Raw genomic sequence first — 17,282 nt, forward strand, 5'->3', positions numbered from 1 at the left:
AGGTCTTAAAAATGCCTAAACCCATTAAAAAAATTATTTAGTGGCACTGGTCGACTAAATCTATGACCTCAGACATAGACAACTTATGCTCACGTTACTGCGGGGTGTGGGTGGGCATTTTCTGCTTGTCCCGAGCAGCACCTACGGATGGGGAGAGGGCTCTGCAGAGGGCACAGTGGCTGGAGAGGGATCCCAGCTGGGATGACTGCCATTGCCTCCACTTTTGGGCAGCATTTCTATTCACGGAAAGGAGTTTGCTGAACAGGAGCAATATGATTTCAAGACAACTATTATTTATTGTGCAAGCTGCCATTGCAAACTGTGATTAAAGGTGCTCCTTTTGCTAAGACACAGCTCTTTTTTACTGCAAGCTCTGCCTTTAAATTCTGCTGATATTTTGAAAAGGACAGGAGCAGAGGGAGAGCAATGGGGGCAGGAAAGCATCTCCAGGCAGGCCAGGTTTAACTGGATGCAAGCGTGGTGCGCTCTCTTTCTTGGGGCAAAGATGATGACTGTGGTGGCCAAGGGGACTGATACGGCTGTGGATTTTGGAAAGAAGCCTGTAGCGTTTGCATTTCACGGAGGGGAAATCTCACGTACTGAGTGATATGTTCCCAGGTGGTGTTATAGGCCCATTATAATCCAAAAAATATTTAACAAATCTATACTGACATCAGCTCCCGGTAGGCTCATACGTTATGGTGCCGTGGAGATAAAATCAGCCCCATGTGATTCCTGTCCTCCTTGGCGGGGTGACCGAAGGGACTCCGGTTACAAGACCCGGCAGCTGCGGGTCACTTTTGGGGACCTTGGCCTGTGCCATACGGCAAGAGGAGGGGAGAGGAGAGACAAACATCAGCCTGCTTAATGCTCTTGCTCTGGGAGATCTTGTCCCAGGGGAAAACCTTGCAAATCCTGCAGCTTGCAGAGCCAGGCCAGCATCCTGCACACGAGCGGGCTCGTGCGGAGGCAGCTGCCTTCCCCGTCCTGCCCGGCCGCAGCTGTGCTGGGGGTTCAGCCAGGCCAGGGGGAATCCTCCGCACAGAGGGCTGCTTCCTTCTCCTCTACGCAGCTGGTCCATCCGACTGCCATCTGGAAATACCTTTCCTCCTGCTTCAGTGCCAAGGAACAGCTTGCTTACACCTTGCTTCTGCACTACCCTCCATAGCCCTCCCTCTTGCCAAATTCCTCCGTGCAGTCCCCAGTGAAAAGCACAACTCCCTCTTCACGTATTTGTTTTTACTGCCTGTCTACGAGCTTTCCAAAGAGCGCTTCATCCTTAGAAAAATATCCTTCCCTTTAGCACTTTGGATGCTGTTAGCCCAGCAAAAGCCTTTAAGGGATATGGATTCTGGATGGCCACAATTTTAAAGAGGGCCTAGAGAGATCATAGTGCTAACTTTAAACAGATGGGCCTTGACACTAAAAGATACCTTGATTAAATTAAATCTGTGCTCAGCAAAGCTCTGACATAACTACAGTGACCCTATTTATAGGAGATGCCATTGTACTGATAATCTGTAACACAGGTACTCTGCTCAGGTTCAGTTTGGTATCGCCTGAAGGAAATAAACAGCACTGTGAAAACGTAAAATCTTTTTTTTTTTTTTCTTTTTTTGAAGTGAGTTAAGCAGCAGGTAAGGGTTTCTCTGCGAGGAAGGAATTACGCCCACGTAGCAAATGCCATGGGAACGGCGGTGCTCCAAGCACCCCTTCTCAGCTGCCTCCACGGGGAGCTCCCCAGGGAGGCCCGGCTGTGCCGGCTCCTATGCCTTGGAAAGCACTGTAGCACCGGAGAGAGCTGAGAGCAAAAATGCAAAATATGCATTTAAACTTTAAAAATTAATGTTGACATTTATTTAAAAATGTGAGTTGGCAGCTCTCCAATGGTTCACTGAGTACATTAACTTAGTCAAACGCCCATTACTTCCTCCCCTTCCTACTAACAAGAATGTTTTGAAAAGGCGAGCTTTGCAAGCTTTGCATGCTCTGCAGCAAAGCGTGTGCCCCTTCCTTTTTTTTTTCCCCTCATCTAAGCTGCTGAATGCAGAGGCTATTTCTAGAGCGTGGATCAGAGACAGGCTTGAAGAAAATCTAGATCAGGGCGTTCTAAAATTTAGATGCGAGAAAGGATTGTCTTAGGGCCAAGATTCAGAAAACAGAAATGTGGGCTCAGTCCTGACTCTCCTCTGCCTCTGTGCATCTCAGCAAGTCACCCAGCATCCCCGTACTGCTTCCCACCAGCCCTCCCTGCAAGGCTAGGAAGCCTTGGTATGCTTCTCCATTCAGTGGGCTCTGACCTTCACAGCATCTGTGAGTCACAGTGATACAAATAATTTCCCAGGGAAGTTCATACCTAATGTTGTCCCTAGACGCTATCCCGACACGGCAGTGACCCTTGGGTCTCCAGCCAGGGCTGTCCCTCCCCTACGCGAGCCCCAGCTCCCAAGCTGTTCATGTCAACAAACACCAAGTCCCATGCTTTAGTGGTACCATCTGTGATATTTGGGGTGCAGTAGTTCTTTGAATACAACTGTGCAATAATGAGCACATTTTGCAGCTGTCTTTCGGACATGGGAGATGTAACTACAGAGCACCTTGGGGAATTTCTAGTGCATCCGCTGTTATCACAGCATTCAGACATATGAGCTGACAAATTTTGTGGCTGTAAACAGCAGAGGCTTGCTGAGAACCTGGACACTAGTGTATAAAATGGGAATATTTTCCTAACGTGAAGACAAGTGAGATCTGTATGGTCTTTCCAGGCAGTCTCTCAGCCCACTGGAAAGCCTGCAGCTGCTATATGGGAATAGTGTAATTCCAATATTGCCAGCTCCCATAAGGACTTAGCACTGAACAGTGCATTAGATACTGGTTTCAGAAGCTAGTTTTGTAAGCCTATGGAAATAGGTTTTAGGCTACACTGCTGCTGTAATGAAATGAGAAAGGAATACCCTTAAATAAATCTTTTATGATTACAGGTATGTTGTCTATAGACCTCTGATTTCCAGACCTGCTCTGAGCAAAGAAACCAATTAATCTCCAGAAAGAGAAGACAAAGTCACCTCCAACTGTGCATTTCCTAGTAGACAACAGGCCAGGTTCTGTGCTCCTTTACTATCAAAGAAAGGCAGAATAACTGGAGTCCTTGGCTTCAGTCCCACAAAGTTACTTCAGGGTCACGCCAAATCAACAGAGATCAGATTTTGACTCAATTACAGCTTTTAATTATTTTCCCCCTGAACATACGTTTTGTAAAGTTTTCTTCGGGAAAAAAAGGATGTGGTTTCATTTTCAAGGAAGCTATGCTGAAGTGCATAAGGAGCCGAACCCTGTTGTGCCAGTGATAAACCAGAGGGGAACCGCTGGCATTCCAGAGGGAGGAAGGGACCGAGAGAGGTGAGGCTGTACGCACCGTGCATCCAGCCCACCTCTGCTGTAAGGGCTACGTACGGCCAACAAATGCAAAATCCATTGGCGATGCACCCTTCTACACATTGCTACTGCTCCCATAGGTTACATCCATATTACTAAATTAATTAAGCCCAAGCGGGGACAAGTCAGCACCTCCCGTGCGATGCTCAGCACAAGCGGGCAATCTGCGTTGCAGCGGGGTGTCATGTTTGGGGGCCTCTCCTTCCCCCTGCGCCAACCGCAGCAGCAGTCTCGGGGCTGATGTGAGATGAGACTCCTGCTTTATTGACCCTATGCACTTCTACACAAAGAACCTTTACATTGCTTTGGAAAGAATGGGATGGATTTTACCCAGATGGCAGGAAAATAACATTGCAGATAACTGCCACTGAAAGCCCTGTTAGACTCTTTTGCTGTGCAATCTCTGCCGTATATTTTAGCAAAATACTCACCCTCCACTCCAAAATCTCATTAAAAACCAAAATTAAAATGGAAACATTCACCCTTCCTATCTCATAAGCGTATTGCATGTGTTACGTGTGGGTGGTGAGCATGTTAGGTACAATTTAGAGCATAATTTCCTGAGAATTGAAATGTCACCAAGAAAAGGATTGTAAATAATGAAACTTTGAAAGGAATCTGTGATCTTCGTAACAGATAATCATATTTTAATTCTGACTTATGGATCATCCAATTGCCTACAGTTAGGGAAAAACAATTCTTTTTCTTATTATATGGAAATCAGATGAATCAGATGAAAAGCCATCAACATCACAACTTGCAAAACATATACCAGTGTTCGGTGATGTGAGCAAAGCCCATGAATCTGCTTCAGTTTGTGTCCCTTTTTATTGGTTTTCCCCAAATATTTATGAGAACTACCTTCATAAAAATGTTGGTTGAAAAGTTTTCTAGAGATTCCATAGATCACAGAATTGTTGAGACTGGAAAAGCAAGTTCATGGAACAACTCCTACTGAATTAGGCTAGTAGGAGAAGCTGGGAATCACTTTTCCTCTCTGTCGGTTTTTCAGAGTGCCAGCCAAGTACCAAAATTAGTATTAGATCACATCATTGCTCAGACATGGAGTTGGAAGAATGACTATTAAATGGTAAATAGTCAGAGTGAATAGTTTATCCATAGCCCCAACAGGCAGGAATATGCTGGCATAATGCTTCGGATCTGATTTGAATATCAAAAAAAAAATACAGAGACATCAAACACTGCTTTCGTATCATTAGCAAGAGTAAAAATGGACAAAATGCATCAAATAAATTATTGCAAATGCTTTGCCTAATGACTGATACCACAAAGACATGCTGCAGTGTCCAACAAAAACAAGGCCAGAGGATTTCAATGCCTAGACATGTTTTGATTTTGGTTTAAGCCCATCTCTCTTTCCCATTGTTTTCAAAGGCCTTGAAGCTTTACACTAAGCAACTGCCAATAGCTGGGCTTCTTGCAGCTGGAGGACCAGATCAGCGAGAATTTCTGATGTAAGCACGCTTTCAGCCCACCACCACCAAGCCAACAAGGTAAAACAAGCCAAAAGGGTAAGATTTTGTGTAAAGTCCATCACCACTGCAAAGCAAAGCTGTATCTCAGATTGTCCATCAGCACATGGACAGAGAGCAGAGGACCTCAGGATGCATTTGCAGTTCCCCTTGCCAACAGCTGCTGAATTATACACACGCTGATGCGCATACACATACACACACATCATGCAAAGGAGAAAAAAAAATAGCTGCAGAACTTCCAAATAACTCATTTCATTCATTGTGTTCTTCAACGCTCTTATTTCTGGTCCCCCACCACCCTGCATTTTGCTAAACAAAATCAAGATCAGTGCTTTATAATTCATTTCCTAAAAGGGACTGTACAACACTGTGGCAAGAGCCCTAAGTTATGCACCCAGGAACACTCCACAAACATCGACAGTACTACGGGAACGCAGAGCAAGTCCTCATCGCTCCTAAAGGCTGGATCCCAGTTCCCACTGGCCTTGCAGCAGGGCCCCTCGCTTGCCCCCAGAGCGGCCGTGCAAGCCCTGCTGGGTGAGCGCCTGCGTCCCCGGGCGGCTGGCGCGGGGGGATGCCCGAGACACACCACAGCCTGCAAATAACTGTTCTTCCTCTTCAGTGGCTAACCCAAATGTTAGGGGGAAAAAAAAAAGAAAATAAATCACTTCGTATTGATGCAAAGCAGCATTTTCCCATGTTTTCTTGACAAGAAATAATTAAGCTAACAAGCCAAAAAGAAAAAACTATCTGTTTAAGATCTGACTAAACAGTCCGTTTGTGTGTTTGTTAACCCTTCTCCTGATCAAAGCTGGGCTACTCTGTACATGAGAATACCATTTGGAAAATTAAAAAAGGGGTCAATTTTTTTCCCCCTTCTCTTCCCTTCTTCTCCACCAGCCAAACTCCCAAACGGTTCCCTGCCAGCCACCCTCTGCATCTCCGTGACCTCCCTTCCCACTCACCTCTTCTTTTTTCCAAGCTTTCCTTTCGGCTGAGAACCCGTCCCTTTGTGGGGAGATGTTTTGCCATAAAGACATGATTGTTTGAGATTTCAGTATGGGCCTAGTTTAGCATTTGATGTCATTCCTTCAGCTACTGACACTGAATCGCCTTTGTGTTAAACAGGACAAAAACAGGGGAACGAATAAAAAATCCCATCTATGCTGATACAAGACCCAATCAGAAACCATCAGACGTACCAGCTTCATTCCATATCCTCCAGCAAAAACAACCTTTCCACAGATGTAGACCCCTGATGGCGACCACAGAGTCCCTCAGGTAAACACCAGGAGCCAGAGCAAAACGTTGTTTCAGGCCTGTCCCAGGATGCTTTGTGCCAGCACGTGAGACAGTTTTACTGTCCAAAAAGGTAAGTATTTGTGTGAAAATGGACACTTCCAAACAAGAGACAAGGTGAATTTCTTACATGCTGCAAAACTGACTGGTAATTTTTTTAAATAACTACATATGTTTTATTATCTTGGACTTTTTAATGCCTCACATCTCTAATTGTAGTAGTAATTATTAGCTCAGTTAATGAAAGCTTTGGAAACAAGATTGTGTGGGAGTATTTCAAGTCATGAGTTAAGTCTTTTAACTCAGTAATTGCCAGTGATTAATTCATTTTTCCATTTAAGCGCTGAAAAGCTGAAATATTATTTCCTTGAACTGTATTTGTGCTTGGCAGTTCTGAGTTAATCACTGTGTGAGTAAATACTCTGTGAGCACCTTTAAATCAAATTCAGAGATTTCCAGGTGTATGTGTCATGAGGTCCTGGTAAATCCTTCAACATCTGCTTGGAGAAGGATTCCCGAACTTGACTGATGATGCTGTTCTTCTGAAGGTCTATCTGTTACGTACCTACAGCCATTAAAGGCACTACAAGTGCAATAGTAGGAAAGAGCTTAGGCTTGTGGAAGTTCTCACATAAATAAGGATTACACTCATGAATGTCTGGTTTGGAAATCATCCACCTCAGTTTTGCTGGATGGAGACAAGGTCTTGGTCAAAGCCCTGGAAAAATACAAGTATGTGCATAAATCACTGGTTCACTGGCTATGACTAGTGGAAGCCACACTTCCATAAGGAACTGTAACAACTGCAGCTCACCGGTGAGCTAACCTAGCCTGGGGCTGATTTGGCCCATTTCTGTAATTTTAGCTCCAGATGTGGTTCTTTTACCTGAGCAGCAGGGACTGACACAGTGCACAAAGAGAGGGACGCAGGGGACAGAGGGAGGACCAAGGAGGTCCAAAGGATGCATTGCACTGCTGGAGCTCCGGCTGCCTGTGCGTCCTCAGTGCCACAGAAACGGGCTCGGGGCAGCCCAGCAGACAGGCAAGCGCTTCAGCTGCTCTCCTAAATCGTGCCTTTCCCAGAGTACTCCCTGGTTCCCTGCCAGAACCATATGGAAGCATCTTCTCTCTCAAAGACAGAAGGACTGAGGACAGGAAAGAAACCAAAAGGGCATTTTTTTTTCAGCGGCAAGGAATAATTTTTTCAACGCAAGAGAGAGCATCTCTATCAGAGTGCTAATCCTCCTGCTGCGTGTCAGCATGGCTCTTTATCTGTCCCTAGCAGCAGATTTCCTCTTCCTTAAGGATGCTCCCAAGCACTAACACGTCCCCAGGCTGCTTCCTGGCCCAGTAAAAATTTGCTTTCCTGGTTCAGGGCTTGGGAACCTGCTAACCCGGCATCCTCCTCTCCCGGAGGGGGACAGCGGCACTTGCCAGTGCAGCACTCTGCCACGACATTGCAGCAGAGGAGGAGTGCTACCACGGGGGAAAAAAGCAGCCGTGTCAGTAAAGGACTGACCTATGTTCTGGGCCTCGAACAACGCATTTTACAATTTCTGTAGTGCTGAAGCCTGCTCCTGGGTCCTGATCCTTACTTCCAGCACAATTTCTGTATTTTCTCCGCTGAGGCTCAAATAGAAAAGCCCTAAGAGCAGAACTGGGACCCAACACTGCCCTTTTCGAGAGCAGAAACAAGAACTCTAGCTTTCCCCGCTCACACCGAACAACCCCGAACCACCACGCAACGCAGCCTCGTGTGCTCTGGCTCGCCGCGGATCTTGCTGTCTGCCCAGCCCAGCGAGGCGGCTCTAACAGCAGAGGCAGTCAGCACTGCAGCTGCGGCCGTGAGGTTGGGCCACTCTTTTTGGGAGAAAGGTTTGAGTCCCCTCAGTGTGGGGTAACCCCACCACTGCCTCCTGCTCCCCCTTCCTTCAGGATGCTCCAGAACACTAACGCATCCCCAAATGCCTCCTGGCCCCAGTTAACTTTTTTAAGCCCTGCCACCAATCAATGTTAGCAAGCAACCCCGGTCTGATCATCACAGCTTGCTCCATTTCCTTTTTTTTCTTTTCTGTTGTTTTGTTTTGAATGGAACTGTCAGATGCTCACAATCTAGGTGAGCAAGCCAGGATCCTGATCCTAACTGGAGAGAGGTCTCCGCTTGCAGCCCTGATGCAGATGCTTGCACAGCACGACAATATTTAAGGCACAGTCCTGTACTAGGTATGTCCTGTGCCTCACTCCAAGCTGGGGACGTTGCCTAGATCTCCACTCCGCACCGTGCAGGAGAGAAGGCAGACAGCCCTGGGTCCTTGATGCCACCCTGGGTCTTACCTAGATGGTAGAAATGGTGGCAGCTACCTTGAAAATGCCCAAACCACTGAGCTGATCTAACCCTCTGCCTTTGGCAAAGCCTGGCAAGGAGATGTGAGACCTTCCAAGCTGGACAACTGTTGGATAAACCTGCTCAGATATGAGCCTACTCAGCTAGAAGTTGGATCTGGGCCAAAAAGAACTCCTCCCCTTTCAGCTCTCTATCTCAACTAGAACACTGTATTCCCATATTTGTTGTCATCTATTACTCCTTATTGGTAATCCAAAATTTATTAAAAATTAACATCTGTCAACCAGAGACACTAATCTCATTCAGACTTTTAAAGTTCTTTGGTGCAAATTATCCTGGACTGCTAAATCCAAAAAACATAACTCTACTAAATCTTGTTGAGCATTTTCTTCAGTGGCTATTAAACTGCAAATTATTTTCTTTTCCTCATCTAGTATGAGCACAGCTCCCTGCTTCTGTTCAAAAACAGCACAGAAAATTTTAATCAAACTTGTTTGGTTTTTCTCTGCATCATTACACTAAATTAAATCAATAACTTTCAGGTGGGAGGGAGAAATCCATGATTTTCTTGTTAGCTCTTTGTGCAATCCTCTTTCTTCATTAGAGACACCTGAGACCTGTGTCAGAATATATGTTAATATATAGGCCAACTTTTAAACTGCTTTCTTTATTATTCATGGTTTTTGAGTGCTGTTGCTAACTGTCACGTCAGAGGGCTGGTGGGTTATAAGTGGAATCATTAAAAATAGCTCATTTTAGTAATAACACAGCACTATTCATATTTTATTCAGTATTTAACAGTCCACAGGAGACTCTCATGCTTTCTTATTTGCCAGAGTGTCTCTTCTAAATGTCATTGTCAACCATTCACATCCAGTTCATCCTCCTGAGCAAAATGGGTTTCATAAAGCCTACCATAACCACAGAAGCTAAACAGATGGTACACGGCATCCCTGCAATTTCCTCAGGCTTGAGTTCCATCCCTTTAAAATAACGGGTCCCCTTGAAGTAAGCATGTTCCTTTATATTAAAACACGAAATATAATAATTACAGAGACTACGGAACAATTCACTCACTCATTGGATGAGTAAGATAAATAAACGCAGGAGCAGGTAACCAGACTGGAGGGAGGTTTGCAGGTTTTCTGCTAGCATGTATAGTGTTGGTTTGTTAGAAGAGCACAAAGGGTCTCAGCCTTGCGGGTTGGTCTTCGAAAGTACCAGCTCTGAGAGACAAGCTCACAGCTCCAGCTGCGGAGCCTTTCCAACTTACTCTTAGAGCTGCCTCTTCCTTATCATGCAGAAAAGTGATGTGCCAGTCCCCCGTCCTACCTCATAGCCCAGCGTTTAGCTTAAACTCATGCCAAAGATGACCCTGGCTAATGCCAGACCATGAGTAACAGCAGCTGGGTGCACGATACTCCCACGCGACCAGCAGCTCCTTGCTAGGCAGGACAGTGCCTACAGACGGCCGTACAAACGGTGCCTGGGGATCCTCCTGCACACCTAAACACGCATCCCTGCCACGGCGTTGATTCAAGGTGGTCTGGGCTATATACTGAGAACTAGACTCAAATTTAAGTCTCTGTGTTTAGACTTGCTGGAGCAGCGTTTGTCTGAAGCTAATCAACTCCCCATGGCAATTCCTTATCACACAGAGATGAAGAGAGTGAATATTTCAGTACAAGATTCCGAGAAAGCAGCAGTGACCTGAATGTCTCAGTGACATGTCACTGCTGGCACACGTGCCATCACACACATTTGCTCCATAGCCTGCCGACACTGGTTGTGGCTGTTTCATGGTGACGTAGAAGCTTGTAGCGCACAGTTTCTGTTATCTGCTAGCATGGCCCTTGTGCTTCGCTCCCACCAGGCTTCAAAATCTTAACCTGTGCTTCACAACAGCAAGGCATCATTAGTCACATAGGAAACAGAACAAGAAAAGTGAAGGAAAAAAGTGAGAAGAAACATAGGAACCTTCAGGTCTGGGCTTTTGCTCTGATGGAAGATTAAACTGCAGTCCACCTCCTCTGGCCAGAGTTTAAAAAAAAAAATATTGGGGTCGTGCAGTCGGGGTGCAGGCAGCCTCATGCAAACAAGACCATGGCAGCTTCATCCTCGGCAGGACCAGCCCTGCTCTGCCTTCCCTCCCCATGGCCCGGGCAGCCTCTGCTGTCCCACTTTCCACATATGTTTGGAAGAAAGAGGAAGGAAAGTGAGTGCCCCTCTGCTGTGACCTTCTCACGCTGGCAGTGTAGGACATAGCCCCCTTACAGAGCGGCAGCATTTACTGCCACTGGAAAAACCAGCTCCAAGCGTGGGTGCCTGAACAGAGACCAACAAAGCCGTATTTGGTCATCTCAACAGATGCTGTAGTTTAAACGCTGACTTTTATAAGAGTTCAGCACCTCTGAAAATTCAGGCCATTTAGGGGATGTTCGTAGCACGTCAAGCTCCTGAGCTAGTGCCAAGCGAGTGGGTATGTCTATATGGCACGGCCGCTGCTGCCCTGGCCAAGACTGGTGCTTGGGCAGCTGTGGGCAGCAGATGGAGAACTGCTGGTCTCCCCAGCAGTACCACCAAAGGACTCAAAAAGTTCTGTGCATCCGCCCCTGTCCACTGCCTCTCCAGGAGCAGCTCTTTGGGGAGCTTTAACGCAATTATCATGCCACTACTGGTCTTTGAGAAGTCCTAACCATGAAAAGCTGCCTGCGGGTATTTTGCGAGTCGGCTACCCTGAAGCCTGGATTACAGAGGGGAATTAAAAATGTCGGTCCATGCAACCATAGTTTGGCATGACCAGTTCTATTTTCATCTCCTTGCCCATCTGATTTATTTGGATTATAAACTCTAACCCTTACTACAGTTTATACAGTTCTTAGCATAAGGAGATGCTAATCTCTGTGTGGGTAAATGCAATATAAATGAGAGTAAATCAACATCACAAGAATGTATTAGTTAAACTGTTTCATTCAAGGAGATTAAGAGAAGAAGATTATACTGGTATTAAACTTTTTAAAGTTCAATAAATGCAATCTACTTGCTTGTTCCTTTTTCCAGGGATATTATTTTGTGGCAGGTTTATACAGTGTCCTTGCAATGAGCCTCAAAGCTCTTCCGAAGGATCCCCCCTCTCTGATACAGCCACCTCTGGGGCTGGCCCATGACAGCTGTTCAGCATCACACAGGGACACTAGTAATAATAGTACTTGCAGCACTTACATAGCATTTTATACTTTCAAAGCTCTTAAATTAATTAGTTACAGGGCCACAGTATGGATTCAGGCAGGATGTGAAAAAGAAAATTGTATCCAGTGGAAACTACAGGGGGAATTTGGGGAAACGTAATGTAATTACCCAATTTGGAATCTGGCCAGAGCACCGCTGCTAGAAACACCATGGGATCTCTAATGACCACACGTGGTCAGGACCTCGGCTTCGAGTCTGCTCCAAAAGATGAGGAGAGCCCTAACAAAATGTGCTCAGTCATCAGGTACAGGAAAGGGATGATTATACGAAATCCGATTTCCCCCCTAGACGCCTCGCAGCTACGGGCACTGGGCTGGGCTCGGCAGCACCACAGGAGCTTGTATTGAGTCAGACCTTGGGAACTTAAAAATTCTTTTCAATTAAACAGTTCCAACTTCTGGTGATATTTACAAACGATCAGCCTCATAAGTCCATTAACTGGACTTAATTGGGTTAAAATCCCCAAGCAATTAGTCATCTCAGCCATTCCCCTCTGACCCGCCCCAGTGCACACGTGTGTACCCTCATTTTAGCTAAAACAAGCACATCAGGTGGTTGCGTTGCTGAGTTACAGCATTGCGCCGTGCCAATTTGGAAATGTTAATGCCGTGTAGACATGCAAATGTCACAAGGGGCCAATTTTAGGATGCACAAAAGAGGGACCACTAATTGGAAGGAAGGGGGAGAAAGTGATTACAATTCCCACTCACCTCAGTGGTGCCGCAGGAGAGAAAGCAAAATGCTGACAAAAAACAGTCAGTGTTGCCGACAGTGTTTGGTGTATGCCACATATTGGGCTGGTGGGGAAAGGGACATTTCAGCTTCACAAAATGTGTAGGGTGGTAACCCCACGTGCTGGTTTGGGGCAGAACACCCACAGCTCGATGCTTTTCACACAGCTGGATTTCTGCAATTTTTAATTTCTCAGCAATACCCAAATGTGGATGCTGAGGGATCTTTGACTGATTTTGAAACACAACATGCAAAGAGGGGCTCCTGGCAGCTGCCTGCCTGAGCAGCCTGGGAACTCAGCTTAGTCCAGAGAGCCCTGGAGCAGCTCAGGGATGGTGTGGGGAGAAAAGGGGGAGGTGGGCAGCTTGCCTGGCAGACTGAGGACCAAGGAGACTTTTGTACCTGTCAGGGAACTTGGATTCTAGGTCTCATCATCCGCTTCCACACTGGCTTCTGAGTGCTGAAGGCGCAAGGAGTTAGGAGATGCTTTGTTACAAACATAAAAATAAAAAAAAAAAGGCAAAGTTGATTTCTTTTTCTCAAAATATGTTATACTTTGTAAACAGGGTTTTCCAACATGTTGGAAGAGAGTTTCTCACTAGCGCTTCTGACAAGTTGCTGCATCCCTCGGCTCACCAAGCGTTACTCAACCCTCCATGGCTGCAGCGCAGAATGAGAATGAGTCACGGCACGACTCGCCGCTTGGCCACGTGCACGGCTCCTGCCACCGGCAGGCAGCTCCCAGCGCGGGAGGTGCGAGCAGCCCGTGTGTGCGTAACCCGCTGCTGAACAGGCCAGGTTCACCCTTGGAGCTTGATGAACCCACTCCGCTGCCGCTAACTGCGTTGTGCCGCAGCCCTACTCCTGGGCTCACCCACCTCAGTGCTGTACCCAACACATCTGCTCCTTCCTTCTCCTTGTCTCCTTCTCCTTGTCACCTGAGAGCCTTCCAGGAGAGCCTCAAGAGACTTGAGCAAAGAGGACATATTTTCTCCTGCCCCATATCTTCCTTAGGGGAAATTTATAGAGCTCACTGTTCCCATATGTGTACACCTGGTCCAGTGCACCACCGAAGGCTGTTAATTACATTCCCAATCTTTGCATCCCACTTCAACGTGTGAGATGCACAGGAGCTTTAGTTTTTCCAGTGAATGTTGGTAGATAAGCAATAGAAAGCACACAATGGACAGCTCTTGATAATGTCACACTCTAACACATAAGCATCACTCCACTAACTTCTGTGGGTTTACTCTTGATTCATGCTAGCATAAGTAAAACCAGGCTCAGACTTTTGCCTCCAACTCTGGAGGATTCTCATCTCTTGCAGTCCTTTTCAATCCATAGCTGAGCATGTCTGGGGTTTATTTACCCCGTATATTAATTCTGGTTGTGTTTGCAAAACACCGTCACTGGTGGGGAATCCTCTCCATGCCTAAACCACTGCATTTGCCACGCAAATGAGTCCCAAGCGCAGATTGCCCTGCGTACACATTTTCACTCAGCACCACCAACACAGCCCCTTTTTAAACAACAATCCTCTGCTTACTCGTCTGTTCAGCCAGCTATAATTAGGTTGTTCGCTCAGTACCTGGCTTTGACACACCTTTAGCAATCATCATGTTGGCACTTCTCTGCTGTGGTTTTCCAGGCCTCGCTTAAGCAATAGGGGTGCAACGGGGACCCCGTTACACCCAGCACTAGTGTACCCACAATAGTCTCCTCTACCCAAAACGACCACACCACAGTAACCAGAGTTTGAACGTGGGACCTCCAAGGCATCCTCTGTGAAATTAGGATGTGGCAGCTGGTTTTGTATAGCTGAGAGCGCCCTTTTGTTGGATTAAAACTCATTGCTCCTTGGACTATAACTTGGAAGTGACCAAGCAGCAGGGAGCTGGAGGAGGAAAGAGACCTCTTCTCATTAGAGGCTGCTGCTTGTTGGGTGCAAATAGCAAGTCTGAACCTAAACTACTCTGGGTGACACAATGGGACGTGGGATCCAGTCTCAGCGTGATGGATGCATCTGCCATACCTACGCTGTAATGAGCTGCCAGGTCAGGGGGGCATCAGCAGCGCTGCTAGTTTGCTTTTACTGAAAAGGGCTCGGTGCTCTGGTTTGGGTAATGAGCTCCCTTGTACGCACAGAAACAAGCACAAAAAACCTGCAGTGGGTGTCTTCAGCAGCACAGGCTACTGCAAACACCTCGCATCTGACCTCCTGTCACTTCACCAGCCTTTCACAAAATTTGGAGTCATATTCATTCTCTCGTCTCTGAAGTGTTCAATAGCCCGACCCTAGAACACCCACGCAGACATTTAAAGTTCCCAGGTACAAGGTGTTTCTCACATCGCTGCTGCTTCAGCACAATGGAGCTCTCCCTGAGCGGTGGGTTTGTCTCTGCGACACCACATTTTCTGTTTGAGGCAGCTGGAGGTGGTGGGACAGACAACTGGAAGAAACAAGCAGTGCGACACTTCCAGCATGAGGCTCCTCTTCCTGAATTATCTATTGTAAACGTAAACAAGTATACAAATATATTCCTAAAACTCTTCCAAAACCAAGGAATTAGTGAGCACTTTCTCTCCCAAAAGCACTTACAGAAGGACTGAGGCGCAGGCAGGGGCACTGTGGGAGCTGCACAGTCACTGCCGAGAGGAGCAGGGCACGGCAGCCTGCAGGGAAAATCATTTCATGGCAAAAACTCAAGGGGAGAATAATCTGAGGGAATTCAGCTGTCTCAGTCATTCCTGTGGCTTTGTCTGGGCTCCTTTTAACGAGGCCCAACAGTTCACCACTGCCATACCTCTCTCCTTACAGAGAAAGCTTTGTAAGACCGCATGTCTCTCCTGATTCTCTGATTTCCCTCTTGCAGAAGCCAGAGCCTCACTCCGGCGGGTGGCTGGTGGGGAGAGAACAGTGTACCGAGTCCTGGGCTCTTCAGGGGGAATGAGAACATAAGAAAATGGGTTGTAGTGTATAATGAAGGAAAATGCAAGACAACTACAAAAGCTAACAAGGTCCGTGACATCTCTCTGGGAGGGTCAGATGCAAATGTGAGGGACAGAGACTTCATGGTGCCTGTTAACGGGGTGCACACAGAGGCACGCACAGTCCATCTGTACAGACAGCCTTTGCCCCCAGGGATGCTGCCCTGCACTCTCTGCAGCCATGCTGGTGACACAGGGCATGAACCAGTGGCTTTTGACTGTCAGATGGCACCAAAACCGAGATGCATCTTCTGTGGATGTTTTCATTTTTTGCAGTTTTTGTAGAAGGATTCACTGGTTTGAGCTAAGGTACTCCCAAGAGCGCAAATACATTTCATATGTTTTCTTGTAAGTAGGTACTTCAAGGACAGCCTTTATGTTATACCCAGTCAGGCACTGACTGCCAAAGAAATTAGGGCACGATGCTGGTATACTGACTTTAGCAGATCTCACAGCGACTTCAGTGGGAGTTGTGCTACGGACAGAGCGAGCAGGGCGAGAGAGAGAAGGGGCTGTGCGTGCATAGCCTGCCCTTGGACGGGGCTGGGGCACCACGAGTCCATCCCTAGTCCTGCTTTACCCCCTTTCTGGCTGCATCTAGTAGTAAATAATCACAGTCTTAAAATGGTGCAGCTTATTCCCACAGCCTTCCACATTTCCTAGCCAGTTTCTGCACTCATCCTGGGTCCGGGTAAGCCAAGGGAAGACCAGAGGAGTTCTGGCTTCCCAAATCAGCAGACAACAATAACAGCACCTGGCTTTGTTTCAGCACTGTTTTGCTATGTACCCAAATCTCTCTCGTAACACTGAAGCTTGGGCAGAAAACAGGTTGTCATGTCCCTGAGCTGTCAGCTCCCCAGGAGGCATCACCACCACCAGCGGTACCAGGGAGCAGAGCAACCCCTCTCTCCGGCACACAGCCCGCTCCACACTTCCACGTGATCTTCTGTTACATCAACCCATTTTACTTTGCTAGATAAGTTATCTTTTAGTGAAAGGAAGGGAATTAGGTTTCATCAAGGAGCTTTTCAACAAGTTGTCACATCTCAATGATTTAGGGTAGGCAGAACACCTCATATTCCCAGTTGCCCTCATGCCACCGCAAGCTGCCAGTCAGTGCGAAAGCACAGCCCACTATAGCATCTGGAAAGGTCAGGGTTGAAGCGTTTTCACAGAAAGATAATCAAGCCATAAGATAAATGCCTCATCAGGAGGAAATGTCAGCTCCTGAATGAGGACAGTTATTGTATACGACATTTCTTTACCTAAAGGAAGCAGGTTAATATACCTCCAAATTACTATTTATCACACCATATGATGTTCAACTTCCAGTGCAATTTTCACTGTGCTTTCTATAGCACGTGTGGAAATCAATTCAGAGATCAGTGAATCCTTACTTCTGAATTTTTACAGCAGCAAGTCAAAAACTAATTAAGAAAAGCCACAACAAAGCAAAAGACCATGTAACAAGGCAAAATAATATTTTGAGATGGGCATTTTAAACAATGTCAGTCCTATGCAAACAATTGTCAGTTCAAATTTAACATATCACTTTATCGTATCATCTTCCGCAGCTCGAATGGGAGAGACTCGAGAGGGAGTGTGCTTTGGGTTCCAGCAGGGAAGGCAGAGGGCGACAGCGAAGAGGGGCTTAGAGCAAAGAGTTTGCAAGAAGCACAAAAGATGTTTTAAAAAATGTCTTGAAGGCATCATCAGCAGACACTAGGTATAAAAGCATG

At 46.6% G+C, this 17,282-nt stretch overlaps 1 long non-coding RNA gene across 2 annotated transcripts in view; it reads right to left on the bottom strand.

The window, feature by feature from the left end:
* Nucleotides 1-17,282, bottom strand: part of LOC142413028 (uncharacterized) — a 69,824-nt gene that overhangs the window by 36,887 nt on the left and 15,655 nt on the right. For both annotated transcript variants that reach the window (XR_012776668.1, XR_012776667.1), the window contains exon 2: nucleotides 12,958-13,041. This is a non-coding gene — a long non-coding RNA (uncharacterized LOC142413028). The remainder of the gene's footprint in view (nucleotides 1-12,957; nucleotides 13,042-17,282) is intronic.

The sequence above is a fragment of the Mycteria americana genome, chromosome 7 (assembly GCF_035582795.1).
Source record: "Mycteria americana isolate JAX WOST 10 ecotype Jacksonville Zoo and Gardens chromosome 7, USCA_MyAme_1.0, whole genome shotgun sequence".
Taxonomy (NCBI): Eukaryota; Metazoa; Chordata; class Aves; order Ciconiiformes; family Ciconiidae; genus Mycteria; species Mycteria americana.